The 23,859-nt window shown below is 35.1% G+C and overlaps 2 non-coding genes across 2 annotated transcripts; both read right to left on the bottom strand.

The window, feature by feature from the left end:
• Positions 1-12,362: 12,362 nt before the first annotated feature.
• On the bottom strand, positions 12,363-12,434 carry Trnag-ucc (transfer RNA glycine (anticodon UCC)). The gene has a single exon. It is a non-coding gene; the product is annotated as a tRNA-Gly (tRNA).
• A 2,102-nt stretch (positions 12,435-14,536) lies between these two features.
• On the bottom strand, positions 14,537-14,608 carry Trnag-ucc (transfer RNA glycine (anticodon UCC)). Its single transcript has one exon. It is a non-coding gene; the product is annotated as a tRNA-Gly (tRNA).
• Positions 14,609-23,859: the final 9,251 nt, after the last annotated feature.

The raw sequence follows: 23,859 nt of genomic DNA on the forward strand, positions 1-23,859 counted from the left end.
TGGGGGTGACTTCGGAACTTTTAGCCTATGAAATAACTGGCATGTTGATGTTATTGTATTTCCTTGGATCATTAAAATTTAAAATAAAAATTTAATATTAACTACTTTTATAAAGAAAAAAGTAAAGCCGGGAGTCGAACGCAAATCGACTGCTTAGAAAGCAACCATACTGACCTTTAAACCACCTACGCCGATATATATCAAAGCTCAATTTGGTTAAAATCCAAATCTGATAGTGATTAATTTGATTGTATTTGCTTCGAATATTGGCCTATTTGTAGTCACACTCATTGGATGGGGGGTGGGGGTGGGGGTTGAGGAGAAACTTTAACTGGAAATTTTAATTTTCTAGAAGTCAACTATTGACACTTAAACAATGAATCTGAATATTAACCTGTATAAGGTCATCCATAAACCACACCAAAATGGGGGTGGTGATGGAGACGGTGGGGGGGGGGAGGAGAAAGAGGTGGGGTGGAATACGGTGACAAAGTGTTGCCATTTATCAGAGCTAAATGGTAGTGTGGGGTACAGGAAGTAAGGACCTTTTTTTATTTTTTAAAATAATTTTTGAAACTTGCTACTCAGCTGTTAACTCGCTTTTAAAAAAGAAGTTCTTGTAAAATTAAACCTTTACACCACCGACGCTTTTAGGTCAATGGATAAAGATAAATTCTAGAAAGTTCGGTTCCGTTGGTGGCAGTGATTGAGTAATATTATATTCGTTTGACGTCACACGTCTCGACCGTACTCGGTTTTGGGCAGCCCTCTTTATAAGCCCGGCAACCTTTGCCTCTTCTATTGTCCTTCCCCAGGATTTCCTTGACCTGTCTACTTTTGCTCTTCCTCTAGGGACTCCAGTTTAACGCTTCTGATAAAATTAGACTGGTCTACGATTTGACAAATTATTTGATATAACATAAAAAAACAAAGACTGGTACGGGTTGTGTAGTCAATGACATGTAAATAAAGTGTAAACTATGTAATTGCTACTATTATTAGTTTAGCATTAAGCCTATCCATTGAAAACTGCAAGACAACATAATTATATGTTCCGTGTATAATGTCAACATTGTTAAAATATCCAATAATCCCAATAAGAATGAATGCAAAGATAACTTCATCTTACTTTATACATTCGTAAGTCGACTGGTATGATTTATAACATTAAATAACTGATAATTAAAAGCCTATTAAAAACCATACATAACATATAATCTTAACAAGCCGTCTTTGTTACAAAATGATTATAAACATATAGACAATAAAATTATAATAATGTCTGATAAAGACGTAAATGATTTCTCCCCCATCTAACCCTTATGATGTAACAATCTGAGCTAAGTAAATTGCCTTTAAAATAGGGGATATTTTCCTGATAAAACAACGAATAATTTCAATGATTGCCTAAGTGCAGTCAATTATCTCCCATACTGAAATATAACTTTGTTAAAGGGAAACTAGAAGTGTATTCTCGTTAATATTTTAATTAATACTTTGGGTAGTACAATGGTTATATAATGTTTATAAGTGTTTTTTTAATTAACAAAAACAATATTTGGTTGTTAGATTCAGAAATTAGAGTATTTTGATTTTAACATTAATAAACACCGTGACTACTACGAAAACTAAAACGCGTTGTTTTATTGCATTTTTATCCTTATAAATTAACACGATACACCTTTAAGGTTATTCAAGTACATCAACAAATGGATATTTTTTTTAAACTAGTAGTGAAAAAAATTATTATTTTATATTAAAACTTGGCTGACAAAATTAAATAAGAGACCTAGATCTAATTATTCATTTATATAGCTATTTTAATTTAAAGCTGTATTATGTAATATTACATTATGTAGATGACTTGAGACTATTTTGTAGTTTAAGCTGATAAATGACTTATGATAATTTGTTAATAGGCTACTTAAAAAATTTTTTCTTATGATGCTGGCAGACCCAGTACCATTTGCATTAAAAGTTCTTGAAGCAAACAATTTTCATACATTTTTTAAATTAATAATAAACCTTAATGATGGTCATAATACTAGTTTCATTTTAGTTGTGACTGTATACAGTTCATTTATTGTACATGTAAAAAGTTTCCTTAACTCTTTGTGACAATACAGATTATTTATGATAAAAAAAAAATTAAAAAAAAATAGTAGTGAAAAAAAAAAAAAAAACTAGTAGTGAACAGCCACAACAAAACAACCGCACTTTATTTTATTAACATATAAAATAACTAGTAAATAAATAAATATAAATACCTTTTTAATAACTAACCTTGTACATGCAATGAAAATAAGAATTAAAACAAACTTTCTCTTTTTAATAAAAGCTTATGTCGCTAAAATATGTAATTTCCCATTTCCCATTATAGAATTTATTTAGGTAATCAAACATTTTATTAAAAAAACAGTTTGTCAGACGGGAATCGAACCCGGATCGACTGCGTGGAAGACTTCATGCTGACCTTTACACAACGACACTTAATATGGAAAAAGATAATGTCTAATGCGCAAATTTGGGAATACAGCCTTCTGATCCTGATCATTTGACGTCACACACCTTGAAGTCTAGCTGCAGTGTACATACTGACTACAACCATTGAACAGCTAGAAAGAGTACAGTGGTTAGCTTAGGTATGACGTCGTTTTATGGAAGGTGTGGGGGGCGACTTTCGGACTTTCAGTCTATGTGATAACTGGCACATTGATGTTATTATATATCTTAGGATCATTAAAATTAAAAATAAAATTTACTATTCACGACTTTTGTAAAAGAAAAAAGGTAAAAATTAACCTTGCATCAGCCGGGAATCGAAACCGGATCGACTGCTTGGAAGGCAACCATGCTGACCTTTACACCACCGACGCTGCTACATATACCAACTTAGATTTATTTAAAATTCCGATCTGACAGCGGTAGAATCGACGGTGATTGATTTGAAAATTGACAGGTTTGTGTCACAAGTCAGTGGAAAGCCGCTGAGTCTAACCAGCTCTGATGGGTAACTAACTCACGATATGGAAATTAAAGGCGGCTGGGCTTAGTTCTGAACACATTATCTCTTCATATGCCGAGGTCAAGAAACATGAACTCTACTTTATCTGCCCAAAAGATCGTTTGATCTAAAGAGGAATATTAACCAAAAGTAAATCTTTTAACTTTTAAGATGTAATAGGCCTATGATAACAATCATTTTAAAATTAGAACATGCAACTTGATTGAAATAAGGCACTGAATTTAAAAACTAATGTAGATTATATTTTTTTAGTATTCAAATTTAAATCAACAATATTTTGATAGGTAGGCCTAAATCGAAAAATTCTCGTAAATAAGCCGGGGTTTGTTACAAAATGAAAATAAAAATATAGACATTAAAATTATAATAATTTTTTTATAGGGACGTAAATGATTTCTTAAAATATCTGCGAACGAGAACATAAGACATCACCCTCATCTAACCCTTGTGATGTAACAATCTGAGCGAGGTAAATTGTCTTGAGTGTAGGCCAGGGGTCGGCAACCTTTTGAAACGGAAGAGCCAAAAGTTATAATTTTCAAAATTTCCCTGGTTTTAAAGAGCCACTAACATTGTTTTTATTTCAAATATTAAATATTTTTATTGAGATTATTAGTATTTGTTTAAGGAGCTGGAGAGCCGCATGTTGATATCAAAAGAGCCGCATGCGGCTCGCGAGCCGCAGGTTGCCGACCCCTGTTGTAGGCGATATTTTCCTAACAACACAACGAATAATTTCATTGATTGCCTAACTAAGAGCACTTAATTATCTCCCATATTAAAGTATAACATTATTGAAGGGAAAAGGAAAATTATTCTCGGTAATATTTAATTAATACTTCGGAAAATACAATTCTTATGTAAAGTTTTTAAGTCTAAGTATAAATGAAAAAAAACATTTTGTTGTTTAATTTAGTATTAAGAGTATTTTTGTCCAAAATTAATGAATAAATTGACAATATAAGAAAACAAAAAAGCTATTTTTTTACATTATTATTGTTTAAAATTAAACGATACATTAATACCATTTTGACCTCAGTATGCAATGGTCAACCCTTTTTTTTCATCTTCAAACACAACATACATTCATAAAAAAAAAAGTTAACAGCCACTACAAACAAAGCACATCTCAATTCATATTAATAACATTACTAGTTAAATAACCAATATAAAAACCTTTAAAGGAGCAAACTTTTAGAATGCAATGAAAATAAGAAATTAAAACAAACTTTCTTTTTTTAATAAAAGCTTATGTCGCTTAAATATGTACTTTCCCATCTCCCATTATTGCATTTATTTTGGTGATCAAACAAATAATCAGAAGGTTCAAGGCTGTAGTCCCAAATTTACGCATTAGAAATTATCTCTCATATTGAATGTCGATGGCGTAAAGGTTAGCAGTCGAAAAGGGTTCGATTCGTGGCTAACACATTGATTTTTTAAATTTATTTTTTTATTTTTTATTTCCAAATACTATAATGGGAATTTTAAAATGTTGGTTAACATACATGAAAACAATAAAGTTTTGTTGAACGTTCAACCTACAGATAATTTTAAATTTACATCATTTATTTAAATATTTGACTGTTTTTATTTAGCTTTTTCTGCTTATCTATCAAAATCATCGTTTTTTTCGTCTGAAAATGACAATTGAGAGATTTGTGGGGAAAAAATTAAACCCTGCCATTTTTAGCGTAGACCATGTCAAATGTTCACCTTAGTCCAGACTAATGTTAAACAGTCTAAGCTCAGTGTATTCCCGTTCTAGTGTTTGTTTTCACCAGTTGCCTACTTTACTAGATCACCTTCAACCGAACAAAAAAATTTCCGTACGTCAAGAGGGTCATCCAAGGGTGACAGGACAAATGATCTCAAGACAAAGGATCTCAGGACAAATGATCTCAGGACAAATGATCTCAGACAAAATATCTCAGACAAAATATCTCACGGACAAATGATCTCACGGACAAAAGATACCAGGACAAAATATATCAGGACAAATGATACCATGGACAATTGATCTCAGACAAAATATCTCAGACAAAATATCTCACAGCAACATTTGAATAATGTGTACGATTTTAGTTCATTTGAAAAAAAATTACTGACTGTCAATATGGTTTTGTTCACTTTTCTACGCATAATAATTGTGAATAAAATGATTTTGTTAAACTTATCAAAGCATCAAAAGATTTATTAAACTTAATCTTTGTAATAGCATTTGATTTGAAAAAGTAAAAATAATTTTTTTGTCTGAGATCATTTGTCATGGAACCCATCCAAGATAAGGCGTCACGATTTAAAAAAAAACGATTTTACAACCACCTCTCCATTATGAAATATGGTCCCAAAAACGCAGTCCTCAATCCTCCACTGTCACAAATATTCCCAAAACGTCAGCCCCCACTACCCATTGTCACATATAGTCCCAAAAAGTCAGTCCTCCATCCGCCATTGTCACATATAGTCCTAAAACGTCAGTCCTCCATCCCAGATAATGCAGTCACACCTCAGCCTATACCCCCACTATGCCTGCGAATCGAAATTTAAAAAAAAACATCAAGTTCTTTCTTAAATATATTATGAGCTTAATCAACTATAAATATTAAATTTTAGAAAAACATCCTTTTAAAAGCGAGTTACCAGCTCAGTGTGAAGTTTCAAAATTAACTTTTTAAATAAAAAGTGGTCCTCATTTCCTGAACCCCACTCCACCCTTTAGCCTTAATCAATGGCAACACTTCGACACCATATTCCACCCCGATTGAGGACTACAAATAGGTCAATAGTCAAATCAATCACTGTCAAAGTTATCATTAGCCAATCAAAATTTAATTTTTTTAATTGCATAGATCAAAGATGTTTCTCCAAATAGATTGAACATTCCTAACCCAGTCGTATACGCAGTTTCAAGTATAGAAGACGTCTTGTAATAAACCGGGAGTGATCTCCCCTAAACTTTCTCGAATATTCTAATATAACACTACGGGGGATGGCAACTCGGGATATAGACTTCTAGACATGATTTTTAATCCATTTTAATTACTCAAAATTTTTAAAATAGAATATAATATCGTAGAAAAAAGAAATGCACACCAAGTGAACGCTAAATAAAGATGTGCATAATAGTGCGCAATATTATTAGTACTTTATAAATTTACATGCGTTTTTGAGAAATCGGAAATAGCGTAAATAAGTACTTCCGGTCAACGGAAATTACTCAAAATTTAACAGAAGGTAGAGAATTAGATCTTTTACTTACATGTGAAATTTCATTTATCTATCTGAAATAGTACTCAAGTTATAGGCTTTTGAAAAATTCAAAGTAGGAAAAGTACCACTTCCGGTTATCGGAAATCGCTCAAAAGTTGATACGGATCAACGATTTTGATAAAATACTTATATATGAAATTTCATCAACCTAGCTGTAACGGTACTCAAGTTATCGTGTTTACACACGGACACATAGACAGACAGACAGACAGACACACAAAGAAGATTTCAAAATTATGTTTTTCCGTATCAGTGAGGGGTAAAACGTCGAGATTTGTAAAAATCTCGATTTTGTTTTTGCACGATTACAAGACATTCTCTATACTTCGTATATACGAGAAAGTAAAAAAAAATTGTTAAGTGTCTGCTTGGAGCACGTTTGGAAATACCTACTAAGGCGTATCGGATTAATTTTCAAGGATAAAAATGCAATAAAACAACGACTTTTAGTTTTCGTATTTAGTCACCTTTTTTATTGATTTAAAAACAAAAATACTCCAATTGCTAAATTAAAGAACAAAAATGTTTTTGTTAAAAAAAAAAATAACTCATAAACATGATAATATTTTTTGCACTTCCCGAAGTATTAATTAATATATTAATAAGAATATATTTTTAGTTTCCCTTTAACATATTTATATTTAAATATGGGAGATAATTAACTGCACTTAGGCAATCATTGAAATTATTCGTTGTATTGTTAGGAAAACATCCCCTAAACTAAAGACAATTTACCTAGCTCAGATAGTTACACCATAAGGTTTAGATGGGGGAGAAATCATTTACTTCCATATCAAAAATTATTATAATTTTTTTGTCTATATGTTTATATTCATTTTGCAACTAAGACGGCTTATTTACGATTATATGTTACGTATGGTTTTAATAGACTTTTAATTATCAGGTATTTAATGTTATAAATCATATTAGTCGACTTACGAATGTATAGAGTAAGAAGAAGTTATCTTTTTTTATTCATATTGGAATTATTCGATATTTTAACAATGTTGACATTATACACGGAACATACAATTATGTTGTCTTGCAGTTTTCAATAAAGGTTTCAGGCTAAACTAATAATAGTAGCAAATACGGGGTTAAACTTTATTTGCATGTCATTTATTCCACAATTCGTACCAGTCTTAGTTGTTTTATGTTCTATCCAATAATTTGACAAATTTTAGACAAGTCTAATTTTTATCAGAAGCGTTAGACTGGAGTCCCTAGAGGAAGAGGAAAGTAGACAGGCCAAGGAAATCCTGGATAGGGACAATAGAAGAGGCAAGGGTTGTCGGGCTTATAAAGAGGGCTGCCCAAAACCGAGTACGGTGGAGACGTGTGACGTCAAACAAATGTAATATTACTCAATCACTGTCATCAACGGATCCGAACGCTTTAGAATTGTGCTTTAGCATTTTAAATGAAAGCGTCGGTGGTGTAAAGGTTACATTTTACAAAAAAAAAATTTAAAAGCGAGTTAACAGCTGAGTAGCAAGTTTCAAAAATTATATTTTTTAAATAAAAAGTGGTCCTTACTTCCTGGACCCAACTCTACCCTTTAGCTCTGATCAATGGCAACACTTTGTCACCGTATTCCACCCCACCTCCTCCTCTCCCCCCCCCCCACCCCACACCCTAAACATAAGTAAAGGTATGGAATGGATACTACTGTGACCCACGCTTTTCTTTATAGTTATTTAAATAGTAGTCTCTAATTTATTTTCTACTTTTTAGTGCATTAGTCCATAAAAGCTTGTTATTAATACGTTTGTATGATATTTTTTTGTCTACAAACCCATCACCCACTAGAGTGATGTGGTTTTTGGCGGAACTCAAACAGGTCAATAGAAATCATCGTTTTTACGTCTCAAAGTGTCAATGGTTGGTTTTTAAGAACTTGATCTTTTCAGTGGTGTATTGACGACGTCATTGTTGAAATCAATCACTTTGGTAACTCAGTGAAGTTCTATTTCTAGTTGTTCAATAGGGATGAAATAACAATAAAGACACACCTTCGTATCAAGGTGACCACCCGCTTTGATAGCAGAGACGCCTTTAGGGAAAGACAACCGCCCTCCATGGACAATACAACTAGCATCTAATGTCAATAGTTTTGCGTAGGTCACCCCTTAGTGATCAGGTGACAAATGCTTATTTAAACGACACCGGTCATCACATGTCGTAGTCTGCATGCAAACAAAACAGTATTAATGGTGCTTACTCAGCTATGGCTCATTAGTTACCTAGCAGAAAGGTTTTAGGACATTATTTTCTGGTGAATTTATGTTTATTAAAGCCATAAGTGGAGCAGCAGGCAAAGAGGTTTGGAAAATGTGAAATTAGGACGCATGTTTTGTTTAATTTTTTATATTTTAAACGGCGTTTTGTGATAAATCAAGTTTAAACCATAACTATAACCCCCCCCCCCCCCACTATTTGTGAAACCTTGGAGTTACGTTTCACAAGTCTTTTGAGTAAAATAGACCAGTAAAGAATATTATTAGCCATTTTATAACTTGATGTTAAAAACTGAACAGTGAACAATGATTTAGTAAATGAAACAGTTTCTGATTTAATTTTATTATTGTTTATTGTGTACATAAAACATCGCGTACAAAACAACCCAAATCATGTTTAAAAAAATGTGTAATACTGTTTAGTTTAAAAACATTAATATCTACGAACATCATTAACTATAACAAATGCAGTTTTCTGAACAAGTTATCTTTTGCAATGTAGAGCAGTGGTTCTTAACCTGAGTTCGATCGAACCCCTGGGGTTCGATGAGTGAGTCTCAGGGGTTCGGCGGAGGTCGAGACACACACCCGCCTCACGATTGTAATGTGTCAATGCTGATCATAGAATATTATAAAGGGTTTGGTGAATGCATGAAACAGGTGGGGTTCGGTACCTCCAAAAAGGTTAAGAACCACTGATTTAGAGTGTGTATATTGCTGGTTGCTACACCATCTTTTAAAGCTGATTAGAAATTGATTAAATGTACTCAGGAGGTTATTAATGTAGGGTACTAATAGCTGTTTACTATTATGCCACTACGTTCAACAGTTTTGTATTTATGTCAAGTAAAAATAATACAAACTCGAGAAAGTTGGGCTAGCAGTCAAGCGCTCTACCACCAAACCAGGTATCAGGTATTTAATGTTTTTTTTTTATAAATCATACCAGTCGACTTACGAATGTATGCAATACGATGAAGTTATCTTTGCATTCATTCTTATTGGGATTATTCGATATTTTAACAATATTGACATTATATACGGACCACAGTTTTTTTTTTTTTTTTTTTGTTTTTTTTTTTATATTTATTAATTCAATTGTTTTAAACATTTAAATCAGTAATAATAATTTATTTGATAGATTTTACACAGCATCAAAAGACATGAACATCAATTGCATATATAATAATCAAAGGGAGAAAATAAAATGGCATAAGAACTAGACTAAAATAAGGTGTGCAAACTAGGTTTCTCTTGACTGCTTAGTTTACTGTGCTCCGTCCTTAACTGCAGAGTTAAGGACGGCTGCAGTTAAGGACGGAGTCAAAAGTTCACATTGTAGCCATCCATGGACCGAAATAGAAACGACCGTGTGAGAAGTGTCTCTGTAATACACATTCTGATCTATCATTCTAAAATTTAGCCTGAAGCCTATCTTTATTGAAAACTGCAAGACAACAAAATTGTATGTTCCGTGTATAATGTCAACATTGTTAAAATATCAAATGATCCCAATATGAATGAATAAAAAGACAATCTCATCTTACTTTATACATTCGTAAGTCGACTTATAACATCCAATACCTGATTATTAAAAATCTATTAAAAAAACAATACATAATATATGATCTTAAATAAGCCGTCTATGTTACAACATGAATATAAAAATATAGACAATAAAATTATAATAATTTCCTGATAATTAAAAGTCTTTTAAAAACCATACATCTATATATACAATTCTCTTCTTGGAGACCATAGAAAACACCAAGCTGTAAGCGCGCTCCCTACCACCCCCATCCCTACATGGTCTGGTGAGCTGTGGGTCACGCTAAATGTTTACATTCGTAGAGCCGGGTTTAGTAACGGCTATTAGGGGCATATAATTTAGTTTGAAACTATTTTAAACTTAGGGGAGGTAACTAAGTGGAGGCTGCTTTCCGGGGGGGGGGGGGGGGTATGGTAGGGGTTGGGGGAAAGGAGGGTGGGGGGGGGGTTATCGTCCATAACAACCTACTGATCGTGTTTTAAAGCAAATATTTTCAGTGGTAGCATTGCTACTTTCAAATTCAAAATTATGAATTACTGTAAAGTAGAAAATAAAACAACTAAATAGCGGCATATGATACGCCGCAGGTCGGCTCGAAACTTATCATCGAAAATAAGCCGTCTTTGTTACAAAATGAATATAAACATATAGACAATAAAATTATAATAATTTTTTATAGGGACGTAAATAATTTCTCCCCCATCTAACCCTTCTGATGTAACAACCTGAGCTAGGTAAATTGTCTTTAGTATAGGGGATATTTTCCTGACAACACAACGAATAGTTTCAATGATTTCCTAAGTGCAGTCAATTATCTCCCATATTGAAATGTAACCAAATTAAAGGGAAACTAGAAATATATTCTCGTTAATATATTAATTATTACTTCGGGAAGTACAATGCTTATATAATGTTTATAAATGTTTACTTTTTTGACAAAGAGCAATGTTTGGTTGTTTGATTTAGTAACTAGAGTATTTTATTTTTAAAATTAATAAACAACGTGACTACATATGAAAACAAAAACGCGTTGTTATATTGCATTTTTATCTTTATAAATTAACACGATATGCCGTTACAGATGTTCCGTGCTAAATACTAAATGAGCAGGTAATAATTTTTTTAGACTACAAGTCAATACTACAACCAAACAATCGCACTTTTTTTTTAACATAACTAGTAAATTAATAACAAACTTTGTGCATGCAATGAAAATAAGAAATTAAAACACACTTTCTCCTTTTAATAAAAGCTTATGACGCTAAAATATATAATTTTCCATTTCCCATTATAGCATTTATTTTGGTAATCCAACATTTTATTAAAAAATAGTTCGTCAGCCGGGAATCGAAATTGGATCGACTGCTTGGAAGATCTATGCTGACCTTTACACCACAACTCTCAATAAGGGAAGAGAAAATTTCAAATTCGGGAATACAACCTTCTCATCATTTGCTGACGGTGATTGAGTATTCTTACGTTCAATTGACGTCACACACCTTAAAGTCTAGCTGAAATGTACGTACGACTACAGACCAGAGCCATTCAACAACTGGAAATAGAACTTCACTTAGTTAACTAAGAGATTGATTTGAACAATGACGTCGTCAATACACCACTGAAAATATCAAATTCTTGAAAAACAACCATTGACACTTCCAGACATAAAAATGATGATTTCTGTTTTCCTGTTTGGGGTCACATAAAAACCACATCACAGTAGTGGGGGATTGGGAGGTAGAAAATATTTTTTTCATAAGATATCACCCATATATAACCCTTATGATGTAACAATCTATGCAAGGTAAATTGTCTTGAGTCTAGATGATATTTTCTGACAACACAACGAATACTTTCAATGATTAATTGTTTCCCATATTGAACGATAACTTTGTTACAGGGAAGCTAGAAATGTATTCTCGCTAATAATTTAATTAATACTTCGGGTAGTACAATGCTTGTATAGAGTTTGATAGCATTCGTTTTTTATTAACAAAAACAATGTTTAGTTGCTTGTTAGTAATTGGAGTATTTTATATTTAAATTTTATAAACAAAATGACTACATACAAAAACAAAATGCTGTTATTTTATTTTATTAATATCCTTATAAATTAAAAGAAACGCCGTATAATCTTAATTGGATTTATTTTACAAGTGTTGAGCTTATAAATTATTCTTAAATGTACAACCTCAGAATTTATGTAATAACCCAGGGAAGGCAACCACATCACAGTAGTGGGGAATAGGGAGGTAGAAAATAAATTTTAAAAATACTATGCGTCAGCCGGGAATCGAACCCGGATCGACTGCTTGGAAGGCAACCATGCTGACCTTTACACCACCGACGCCGATATTAAAGTGTGGCCTCCCTTTGACTTATAGGAAAACCAATCAGTAGCGATAGACCGACAACATTATAATTAGTCGTTGACAGTGATTGATTTGAGCATTTACGTCGTCAATAAGCTACGTCACATTTCATGGCGGGGGGAGGGGGTGGCGGAAAATTTCTCATATTATAAAGTAATGTTTGAAACTGATTCTCAAACGTAGGTCGATTTTTTAAAAACTATTTTTGTAATGAACTCTGCAGGGCTGGAGTTGTAAGCATCAGCATGACGTAACTTTATGTGATAGCCAGTGGGGGGGGGGGGAAGTTGAGGGAAGGCGTTTTGGGACTATAGGGCTTCGTGTTAATAGAGTGAATGATTTTGCTTGTTTTTTTTTTAAATTTAAAATCTATCTATATATATAATTCTCTTCTTGGAGACGTTAGAAAACAAGCTGTAAGCACGCCTTGCAGTCCTCTCGCTTCCTTTCTAGGAAGTCTGGAGAGTTGTGGTTCACGCTTAATGTTTACAATAGTAGAGCCGGGATTAGTGACGGCTATTAGGGGAAGATAATTTAGTTTGAAACGATTTTAAACTTAGGGGAGGTAGCTAAGAGGAGGCTGCTTTCACTGGGGGGGGGGGGTAGTCCTTAACGACTTACTGATAGTGTTTTAAAGCAAATATTTCAGTGGTTAGCTTAGGTATGACGTCATTTTATGGAAGAGTTGGGGGCGACCTCGGGACATTCAGTCTATGTGATAACTGGCACTTGGATGTTATTATATTTTATAGCATCATTAAAAATTTAAATTTACTATTAACGACTTTTGTAAAAGAAAACCCCACCTTGGTACAGTGGCTGGTTGCCGCCTACGCTGAAGAAGGGGCGACCATCTTGAGGAACATGAACATCTTCTACGCCATGCTGCAGATGGAGGACCTGAGCATGGCGGAGATCATGAGCGAGACACTCTTCAAGCCACAGAGCCTGCTGAGCCCTAAAACCTACTGAGAGGGAGAGATGTAAATGTGTCCCTATTTTCTACAAGGGGGCCACAGGAATGATGATAATGATGATGATGATTGTGATGATGATGATAATGATGATTATGATAATGATGATGATAATGATGATGATGATGATGATGATGATGATGATAATGATGATGATGGTGATGATGATGATGATGATGATGATGATGATGATGATGATGATGATGATGATGATGATGATGATGATGATGATGATGATGATGATGATTGTGGAGAGATCTCACAGTGATCATGGACATGCCTACACTTGATGTTATGGGATGGCGTGGTTTGGTCGTAGAGCGCTTGACTGCTATCCCAACGGTCTCGAGTTTGTATTATTTTTACGTGACAAAAATACAAAACATTACAAAACTGTTGAACGAAGTGGCATAAAAGTAAACAGCTATCAGTACCCTACATCAATAACCTACTGAATACATTTAATCAACTTTAAATCAGCTTTAAAAGATGGCGTAGCAACCATCTACATACACACTCTAAATCAGTGGTTCTTAACCTTTTTGGAGGTACCGAACCCCACCTGTTTAATGCATTCACCAAACCCTTTATAATAGTTCTATGATCCGCATTGACACATTACAATCGTGAGTCGGGTTTGTGTCTCGACCTCCGCCGAACCCCTGAGACTCACTCAGCGAACCCCAGGGGTTCGATCGAACTCAGGTTAAGAACCACTGCTCTACATTGTAAAAGATAAACTTGTTCAGAAAACAGAATTTGTTATAGTTAAATGATGTACGTAGATATTAATGTTTCTAAACTAAACAGTATTACACGTTTTTTTAAACATGATTTGGGTTGTTTTGTACGCGATGTTTTATGTACACAATAAACAATAACAAAAATTAAATCAGAAACTGTTTTAATTACAGAATCATTGTTCACTGTTCAGTTTTCAACATCATGTTCTAGAAAGGCTAATAATATTCTTCACTGGTCTATTTCACTCACAAGACTTGTGAAGTGCAACTCCAAGGGTTCACAAATAGGGGGGGGGGGATGGTTTATAGTTACAGTTTAAACTTGATTTATCACAAGACGTTGTTTTAAAAAATAAACATGCATGCGTCAGCCGGGAATCGAACCCGGATCGACTGCTTGGAAGGCAACCATGCTGACCTTTACACCACCGACGCCGATATACGTCAGAAAAAAACTAAAAGATGTATGATCATTAGTTAACAGTGATTGAGAAATAAACATATTTATTTCTTTTAGATGTCATCAATAAATGACTTTAAATTAAGCTTTTTGGACAATTTTTACCTCCCCTCCGTCACACATCTTCACAAAAATGACGTCATACTTCAGCCTACAAACGCCCTCACTATTACAGTTGAATTGTTTTTAATACATCCATATGTGTTTCCAAAATCATGTCTGAACTCTGTCATCATAAAGTATTCTAATCAATTTCTATTACGATTTAAAAAAAAAAAAAAGTTTTTTAAAACAAGAAATAGAGTAAAAAAATTAAAAAAAAATATTGCGTCAGCCGGGAATTGAACCCGGATCGACTGCTTGGAAGTCAACCATGCTGACCTTTACACCACCGACGCCGATACATAGCTAACAATTTCATTCAAATTCAAATCGGTTAGTGATTAATTTGACAATGATTGATTTGAATATTGAGCCATTTATAATAACAGTCCTAGGAGGGGGGGGGGAGAGGGGGGGGGGGAATTCAACTGGAAATTTCAATTTTCTGGATTCTACTATTGACACTAAAACAATGACCTGTCTACTTTCCTCTTCCTCTCAGGATTCCAGTCTAACGCTTTTGATAAAATTAGACTGGTCTAAAATTTGACAAATTATTGAATAAAACATAAAACAAGTAATACTGGTACGGGTTGTGGAGTCAATGGCATGTAAATAAAGTTTAATCCCGTAAATGCTACTATTATTAATTTAGCCTGAAGCCTATCTTTATTGAAAAATGCAAGACAAAATAATTGTATGTTCCGAGTTTAATGTTAACATTGTTAAAATATCGAATAATCCCAAATAAGAATGAATACAAAGATAACTTTATATTACTCCATACATTCGTAAGTCCACTAGTATGATTTATAACATTAAATACCTGATAATTAAAAGTATTTTAAAAACGAAACATCAATATATACAATTCTCTTCTTGGAGACCGTAGAAAACACCAAGCTGTAAGCGCGCCTCCTAGCAGCCCCCTCTCTTCCACTCTAGGCATATCGCTACCACTCCTACATGATCTGGTGAGCTGTGGTTCACGCTAAATGTTTACAATCGTAGAGCCGGGTTTAGTAACGGCTATTAGGGGCATATAATTTAGTTTAAAACGATTTTAAACTTAGGGGAGGTAACTAAGTGGAGGCTGCTTTCATGGAGGGGGGGGGGGAGGTTAGGGTAGGGGTTGGGGGAAAGGAGGGTGGCGGGGGGTTATCGTCCTTAACAACCTACTGATCGTGTTTTAAAGCAAATATTTTCAGCGGCAGCATTGGTACTGTCGAATTAAAAAATTATGAATTACTGAAAAGTAGAAAATAAAACAACTAAATAGCGGCATATGATACGCCGCAGGTCGACTCGAAACTTATAATCGTAAATAAGCAGTCGTTGTTACAGATTGAATATAAACATACAGACAATAAAATTATAATAATTTCTGATAGGGGCGTAAATAATTTCTCCCCCATCTAACCCTTATGATGTAATAATCTGAGCTAGGTAAATTGTAAAGTGCAGTCAATAATCTCCCTTATTAAAATGCAACCTTGTTAAAGGGAAGCTAGAAATGTATTCTCCTTAATATTTAATTAATACTTCGCGAAGTACAATGTTTATATAATGTTTTTGAATGTTTACTTTATTAACAAAAACAATGTTTGGTTGTTTGATTTAGCAATTGAAGTATTTTATATTTAAAATTAATAAACAAGGTGACTACATATGAAAACGAAAACCCGTTGTTTTATTGCATTTTTATCCTTATAAACAAACACGATACGCCATTTCAGGTGCTTCAATAGTAAGGCTGAATAAAAACTCAATATTATTTTTATTAAACTTCATGTCAAAAGCCACAATAAACAATCGCGTTTTATTCCATTACTTTAACTCAGGGGTCGGCAACCTGCGGCTCACGAGCCGCATGCGGCTCCTTTGATGTCAAGATGCGGCTCTCGAGTTCCATGCGCAAATATTATTAATAAAATTATTTTTTTCCAAAACTCATAAAAAACTTTATAATAATAATAAATATAAACAATAAACACACGATATTCAATTCGAATATTTAGTTACTCCCTATTTCAATTTACTTCCTATTAAAGTTTTCTTCCTAAACTGGAAAATTCAACGTCATGGTGAATGGATATCGATAAGCAACTAAACGAGCTAAATGTAATATTGAAAAGAAAGGAAAACCCAGCCTATGCCTTGCTGGAAGAAGTGGATTGTTTCCGGTAAATTGCCTAATTTCGAAAAATCTTTAAAAAATATCGTGATGAAACCAATGCTAACGTTAACATGAATCACTTCATCATTACTATAAACAAAATGAAGGATGTGTTCACTGAGAGATTTGAGCAGTTAAAAACAAATGCAAGTACTATGGTGTTCATAGTAGATCCTCTGAACACAAAAACAAATGAGATCAACATTAAGCCATTTGGAATTGATGCTAGTTCGCTTCAAATGGAATTGCTGGATTGGAAAACCAAACATTTGTGGAGTGGTAAATTTACAGAACTCAAGAGCAAGTTGCAAGAGTTGGAGGTTAACACTTCACAAGTACACAGCTAAACTAACTTTCAAAAGAAATGCAAGGCCAATGCTCCAGCTGATATAACTAATATTCAATGATTATAGTTTTATTACTTGATTCATCTATCTATCTATATACTACTAAAAGTCAAGTTTGTTTACATGTTTGAATATTTATTTGTTTGTTTGCCTGATTGACTATTGTGATATGTTCGACTCTATCTGGAAAGCTGTAAAATAGTATGCAGGTAGAGAATAATTTTTTAATGCAGACAGACTGTTGATCACAAATTTATTTAAAGACGTTAATTAATTTATTGATTTATTCATAGTTAAATTAACCGTATTTTTTTTAAAATGTTAATACTTTGAATAAACTTTGTGGGGATAGTGACGTCCCTTGATGTGTTTACATTTTTGGTACAATAAAAATGGCGGACCCCATCATAGACTTTGTGGCCCATTCAAAAGTTTAACGCGTTACAAAGCTAATTTTCTGCCGGCTATAACTTAAACAATACGTCCTTTTGCTGTATTTATTACGTTCCAACACTTATATCAATTTTCAACTGTCTTTTTCATTTAGTTTTACGATAAATTTCTCTAGATCTAAAGATCAGCTATCGAAGGAAATTTATGAATCTAGCCTAGATCTAGATCTAGCCTAGATGTAGGTCACTAGATTCAATGTAAATTCTACATCTAGAATCTATTTCAGGCCTTAATTATTTTATATAAATCTTTGTTTGGCTTATTTAAGATAAAATTTAATTTGAAAGTTAGTACTACTAGACTTATTTTTAGATCTAGATCTAGAATCTATACGCGTAAATCAAGTTGCATAAGGAGACACATAGTATAGTATAAAAATTCACTTGTGACGTCACGAGTAAATAGCTAAAATGGTAGCGTAGTCAGCTCTCATGCAGGAGGCACGGGTTCTAGACCAATATGTCAATGAAATTTTTTTTTTCAATTTTTTTTTTAGATGTGAATGATAACGTTGCCTATCTGAACTTGGCAAGATACAGGGCAGGTGAAGTAGAGTTCATCTGTTTCTTTGTCCTAAGCATATGAAAGGATAGTGTGGTCAGATACATGCTCGGCTGGAATTGTTTTTTAAACGATAAAAACATGTTGTCTGAGACTTGGCAGGACACTGGGCAGGTGAAGTAGAGTTGAGTAGGTCACCTGTGACGTCAGTTTATAAAGGGATAGTCCGAAAACGGTGTTTTCGGTGTTTTTAAAAGATAAAAAACATATATTTGAATGTGGGGTCTGTTTTTTGTGACGATAAGTGACACTGCAGTAGCGTACCGAGGAGGGGGGGGGACGGTAGGGGAGGGGAGGCGGGGGGTGGGGAGGGGAGGCGGGGGGGGGGGAAGGGGAGGCGGGGGTGGGGAGGTGGAGGGGGGAAGGGGGGGGGGACATATGTTGGGGCGCCAAAATGGTTTGGAAAAATAAATTGATAGGTTGAGGGGGGTTCAAATCGAAAGTTTGAGTGGGGGGGGGGGGGGGGGGGGAATTGCACATCAAAAGTTTGAGGGGGGGGGGGGGTTCAAATCGAAAACTTTGTCCCCGGGCGCCGGGAAGGGTCGCTATGCCTCTGAGTGACAGACGTGATGTTTTTTGATGGATGACCCCCGAAACCCACAGTTATCCAACGGATGACGGGTATTCTAGTATACTACTAAAACTCAACTTTGTTTACATGTTTGAATATTTATTTGTTTGCCTGATCGAAAATTGTGATATGTTCGACTCTATCTGGAAAGCTGTAAAATGGTATGCAGGTAGAGAATAATTTTTTAATGCAGACAGACTGTTGATCACAAATTTATTTAAAGACGTTAATTAATTTATTGATTTATTCCTACGCAGAATAACCCATTTTTTTTTAAAATGTTAAAACCTTGACTAAACTTTGTGGGAATAGTGACGTCACAGGTTTTTGTTTACTCTTTAGTACAATAAAATGGCGGCGTCTATTGAAGAAAATTGTGTTCCCATTCAAAAGTTTAACGCGTTCTAAATCTAATTTTCTGTCGGTCATAACTTTAACAATACGTCCGTTTGCTGTATTTATTACGTCCCAACACTTATATCAATTTTCAACTGTCTTTTTCATTTAGTTTTACGATAAATTTCTCTAGATCTAAAGATCAGCTATCGAAGGAAATTTATGAATCTAGCCTAGATCTAGATCTAGCCTAGATGTAGGTCACTAGATTCAATGTAAATTCTACATCTAGAATCTATTTCAGGCCTTAATTATTTTATATAAATCTTTGTTTGGCTTATTTAAGATAAAATTTAATTTGAAAGTTAGTACTAGATCTACTAGACTTATTTTTAGATCTAGATCTAGAATCTATACGCGTAAATCAAGTTGCATAAGGAGACACATAGTATAGTATAAAAATTCACTTGTGACGTCACGAGTAAATAGCTAAAATGGTAGCGTAGTCAGCTCTCATGCAGGAGGCACGGGTTCTAGACCAATATGTCAATGAAATTTTTTTTTTCAATTTTTTTTTAGATGTGAATGATAACGTTGCCTATCTGAACTTGGCAAGATACAGGGCAGGTGAAGTAGAGTTCATCTGTTTCTTTGTCCTAAGCATATGAAAGGATAGTGTGGTCAGATACATGCTCGGCTGGAATTGTTTTTTAAACGATAAAAACATGTTGTCTGAGACTTGGCAGGACACTGGGCAGGTGAAGTAGAGTTGAGTAGGTCACCTGTGACGTCAGTTTATGAAGGGATAGTCCGAAATCGGTGTTTTCGGTGTTTTTAAAAGATAAAAAACATATATTTGAATGTGGGGTCTGTTTTTTGTGACGATAAGTGACACTGCAGTAGCGTACCGAGGAGGGGGGGGGGGCGGTAGGGGAGTGGAGGCGGGGGGTGGGGAGGGGAGGCGGGGGGTGGGGAGGGGAGGCGGGGGGGGGGGAAGGGGGGGGGGTGGGGAGGTGGAGGGGGGAAGGGGGGGGGACATATGTTGGGGCGCCAAAATGGTTTGGAAAAATAAATTGATAGGTTGAGGGGGGTTCAAATCGAAAGTTTGAGTGGGGGGGGGGTGCACATCAAAAGTTTGAGGGGGGGGGGGGGTTCAAATCGAAAACTTTGTCCCCGGGCGCCGGGAAGGGTCGCTATGCCTCTGAGTGACAGACGTGATGTTTTTTGATGGATGACCCCCGAAACCCACAGTTATCCAACGGATGACGGGTATTCTAGTATACTACTAAAAGTCAACTTTGTTTACATGTTTGAATATTTATTTGTTTGCCTGATCGAAAATTGTGATATGTTCGACTCTATCTGGAAAGCTGTAAAATGGTATGCAGGTAGAGAATAATTTTTTAATGCAGACAGACTGTTGATCACAAATTTATTTAAAGACGTTAATTAATTAATTGATTTATTCATATGCAGATTAACCCATTTTTTAAAAAAATATTTGAAAAGCCACTAGACTCGGCGGGACCGTGACGTCACAGGTTTTTGTTTACTCTTTAGTACAATAAAATGGCGGCGTCTATCGAAGAAAATTGTGTTCCCATTCACAAGTTTAACGCGTTCTAAATCTAATTTTCTGTCGGTCATAACTTTAACAATACGTCCGTTTTCTGTATTTATTACGTTCCAACACTTATATCAATGTTCAACTGTCTTTTTCATTTAGTTTTACAATAAATTTCTCTAGATCTAAAGATCAGCTATCGAAGGAAATTTATGAATCTAGCCTAGATCTAGATCTAGCCTAGATGTAGGTCACTAGATTCAATGTAAATTCCACATCTAGAATCTATTTCAGGCCTTAATTATTTTATATAAATCTTTGTTTGGCTTATTTAAGATAAAATTTAATTTGAAAATTAGTACTACTAGACTTATTTTTAGATCTAGATCTAGAATCTATACGCGTAAATCAAGTTGCATAAGGAGACACATAGTATAGTATAAAAATTCACTTGTGACGTCACGAGTAAATAGCTAAAATGGTAGCGTAGTCAGCTCTCATGCAGGAGGCACGGGTTCTAGACCAATATGTCAATGAAATTTTTTTTTTCAATTTTTTTTTTTAGATGTGAATGATAACGTTGCCTATCTGAACTTGGCAAGATACAGGGCAGGTGAAGTAGAGTTCATCTGTTTCTTTGTCCTAAGCATATGAAAGGATAGTGTGGTCAGATACATGCTCGGCTGGAATTGTTTTTTAAACGATAAAAACATGTTGTCTGAGACTTGGCAGGACACTGGGCAGGTGAAGTAGAGTTGAGTAGGTCACCTGTGACGTCAGTTTATGAAGGGATAGTCCGAAATCGGTGTTTTCGGTGTTTTTAAAAGATAAAAAACATATATTTGAATGTGGGGTCTGTTTTTTGTGACGATAAGTGACACTGCAGTAGCGTACCGAGGAGGGGGGGGGGCGGTAGGGGAGTGGAGGCGGGGGGTGGGGAGGGGAGGCGGGGGGTGGGGAGGGGAGGCGGGGGGGGAAGGGGGGGGTGGGGAGGTGGAGGGGGGAAGGGGGGGGGACATATGTTGGGGCGCCAAAATGGTTTGGAAAAATAAATTGATAGGTTGAGGGGGGTTCAAATCGAAAGTTTGAGTGGGGGGGGGGGGGGTGCACATCAAAAGTTTGAGGGGGGGGGGGGTTCAAATCGAAAACTTTGTCCCCGGGCGCCGGGAAGGGTCGCTATGCCTCTGAGTGACAGACGTGATGTTTTTTGATGGATGACCCCCGAAACCCACAGTTATCCAACGGATGACGGGTATTCTAGTATACTACTAAAAGTCAACTTTGTTTACATGTTTGAATATTTATTTGTTTGCCTGATCGAAAATTGTGATATGTTCGACTCTATCTGGAAAGCTGTAAAATGGTATGCAGGTAGAGAATAATTTTTTAATGCAGACAGACTGTTGATCACAAATTTATTTAAAGACGTTAATTAATTAATTGATTTATTCATATGCAGATTAACCCATTTTTTAAAAAAATATTTGAAAAGCCACTAGACTCGGCGGGACCGTGACGTCACAGGTTTTTGTTTACTCTTTAGTACAATAAAATGGCGGCGTCTATCGAAGAAAATTGTGTTCCCATTCACAAGTTTAACGCGTTCTAAATCTAATTTTCTGTCGGTCATAACTTTAACAATACGTCCGTTTTCTGTATTTATTACGTTCCAACACTTATATCAATGTTCAACTGTCTTTTTCATTTAGTTTTACAATAAATTTCTCTAGATCTAAAGATCAGCTATCGAAGGAAATTTATGAATCTAGCCTAGATCTAGATCTAGCCTAGATGTAGGTCACTAGATTCAATGTAAATTCTACATCTAGAATCTATTTCAGGCCTTAATTATTTTATATAAATCTTTGTTTGGCTTATTTAAGATAAAATTTAATTTGAAAATTAGTACTACTAGACTTATTTTTAGATCTAGATCTAGAATCTATACGCGTAAATCAAGTTGCATAAGGAGACACATAGTATAGTATAAAAATTCACTTGTGACGTCACGAGTAAATAGCTAAAATGGTAGCGTAGTCAGCTCTCATGCAGGAGGCACGGGTTCTAGACCAATATGTCAATGAAATTTTTTTTTTCAATTTTTTTTTTAGATGTGAATGATAACGTTGCCTATCTGAACTTGGCAAGATACAGGGCAGGTGAAGTAGAGTTCATCTGTTTCTTTGTCCTAAGCATATGAAAGGATAGTGTGGTCAGATACATGCTCGGCTGGAATTGTTTTTTAAACGATAAAAACATGTTGTCTGAGACTTGGCAGGACACTGGGCAGGTGAAGTAGAGTTGAGTAGGTCACCTGTGACGTCAGTTTATGAAGGGATAGTCCGAAATCGGTGTTTTCGGTGTTTTTAAAAGATAAAAAACATATATTTGAATGTGGGGTCTGTTTTTTGTGACGATAAGTGACACTGCAGTAGCGTACCGAGGAGGGGGGGGGACGGTAGGGGAGGGGAGGCGGGGGGTGGGGAGGGGAGGCGGGGGGTGGGGAGGGGAGGCGGGGGGTGGAGAGGGGAGGCGGGGGGGGGGGAAGGGGGGGTGGGGAGGTGGAGGGGGGAAGGGGGGGGGAACATATGTTGGGGCGCCAAAATGGTTTGGAAAAATAAATTGATAGGTTGAGGGGGGTTCAAATCGAAAGTTTGAGTGGGGGGGGGGGGTGCACATCAAAAGTTTGAGGGGGGGGGGGGGGGTTCAAATCGAAAACTTTGTCCCCGGGCGCCGGGAAGGGTCGCTATGCCTCTGAGTGACAGACGTGATGTTTTTTGATGGATGACCCCCGAAACCCACAGTTATCCAACGGATGACGGGTATTCTAGTAATTTTATTATTTTTGGCAGAGGTAGCTAAAATACTTTCTTATGTTTTGTACAAAACATGTGTATTTTTTTATATGAATAAATATTTGATATTCAAAACCATATATATATGTATATATATATATATATATATATATATATATATATATATATATATATATATATATATATATATATATATATATATATATATATATATACATACCTAATATTAATCAAATACCAAGTATTGAAATAAAAATGACATTGGCTCTTTAAAAATTTGTAAACTCTGTAAATTGTAAC

The sequence above is a fragment of the Physella acuta genome, unplaced genomic scaffold, assembly GCF_028476545.2.
Source record: "Physella acuta isolate Inbredline_101_S28 unplaced genomic scaffold, ASM2847654v3 ptg000699l, whole genome shotgun sequence".
Lineage (NCBI taxonomy): Eukaryota > Metazoa > Mollusca > Gastropoda > Physidae > Physella > Physella acuta.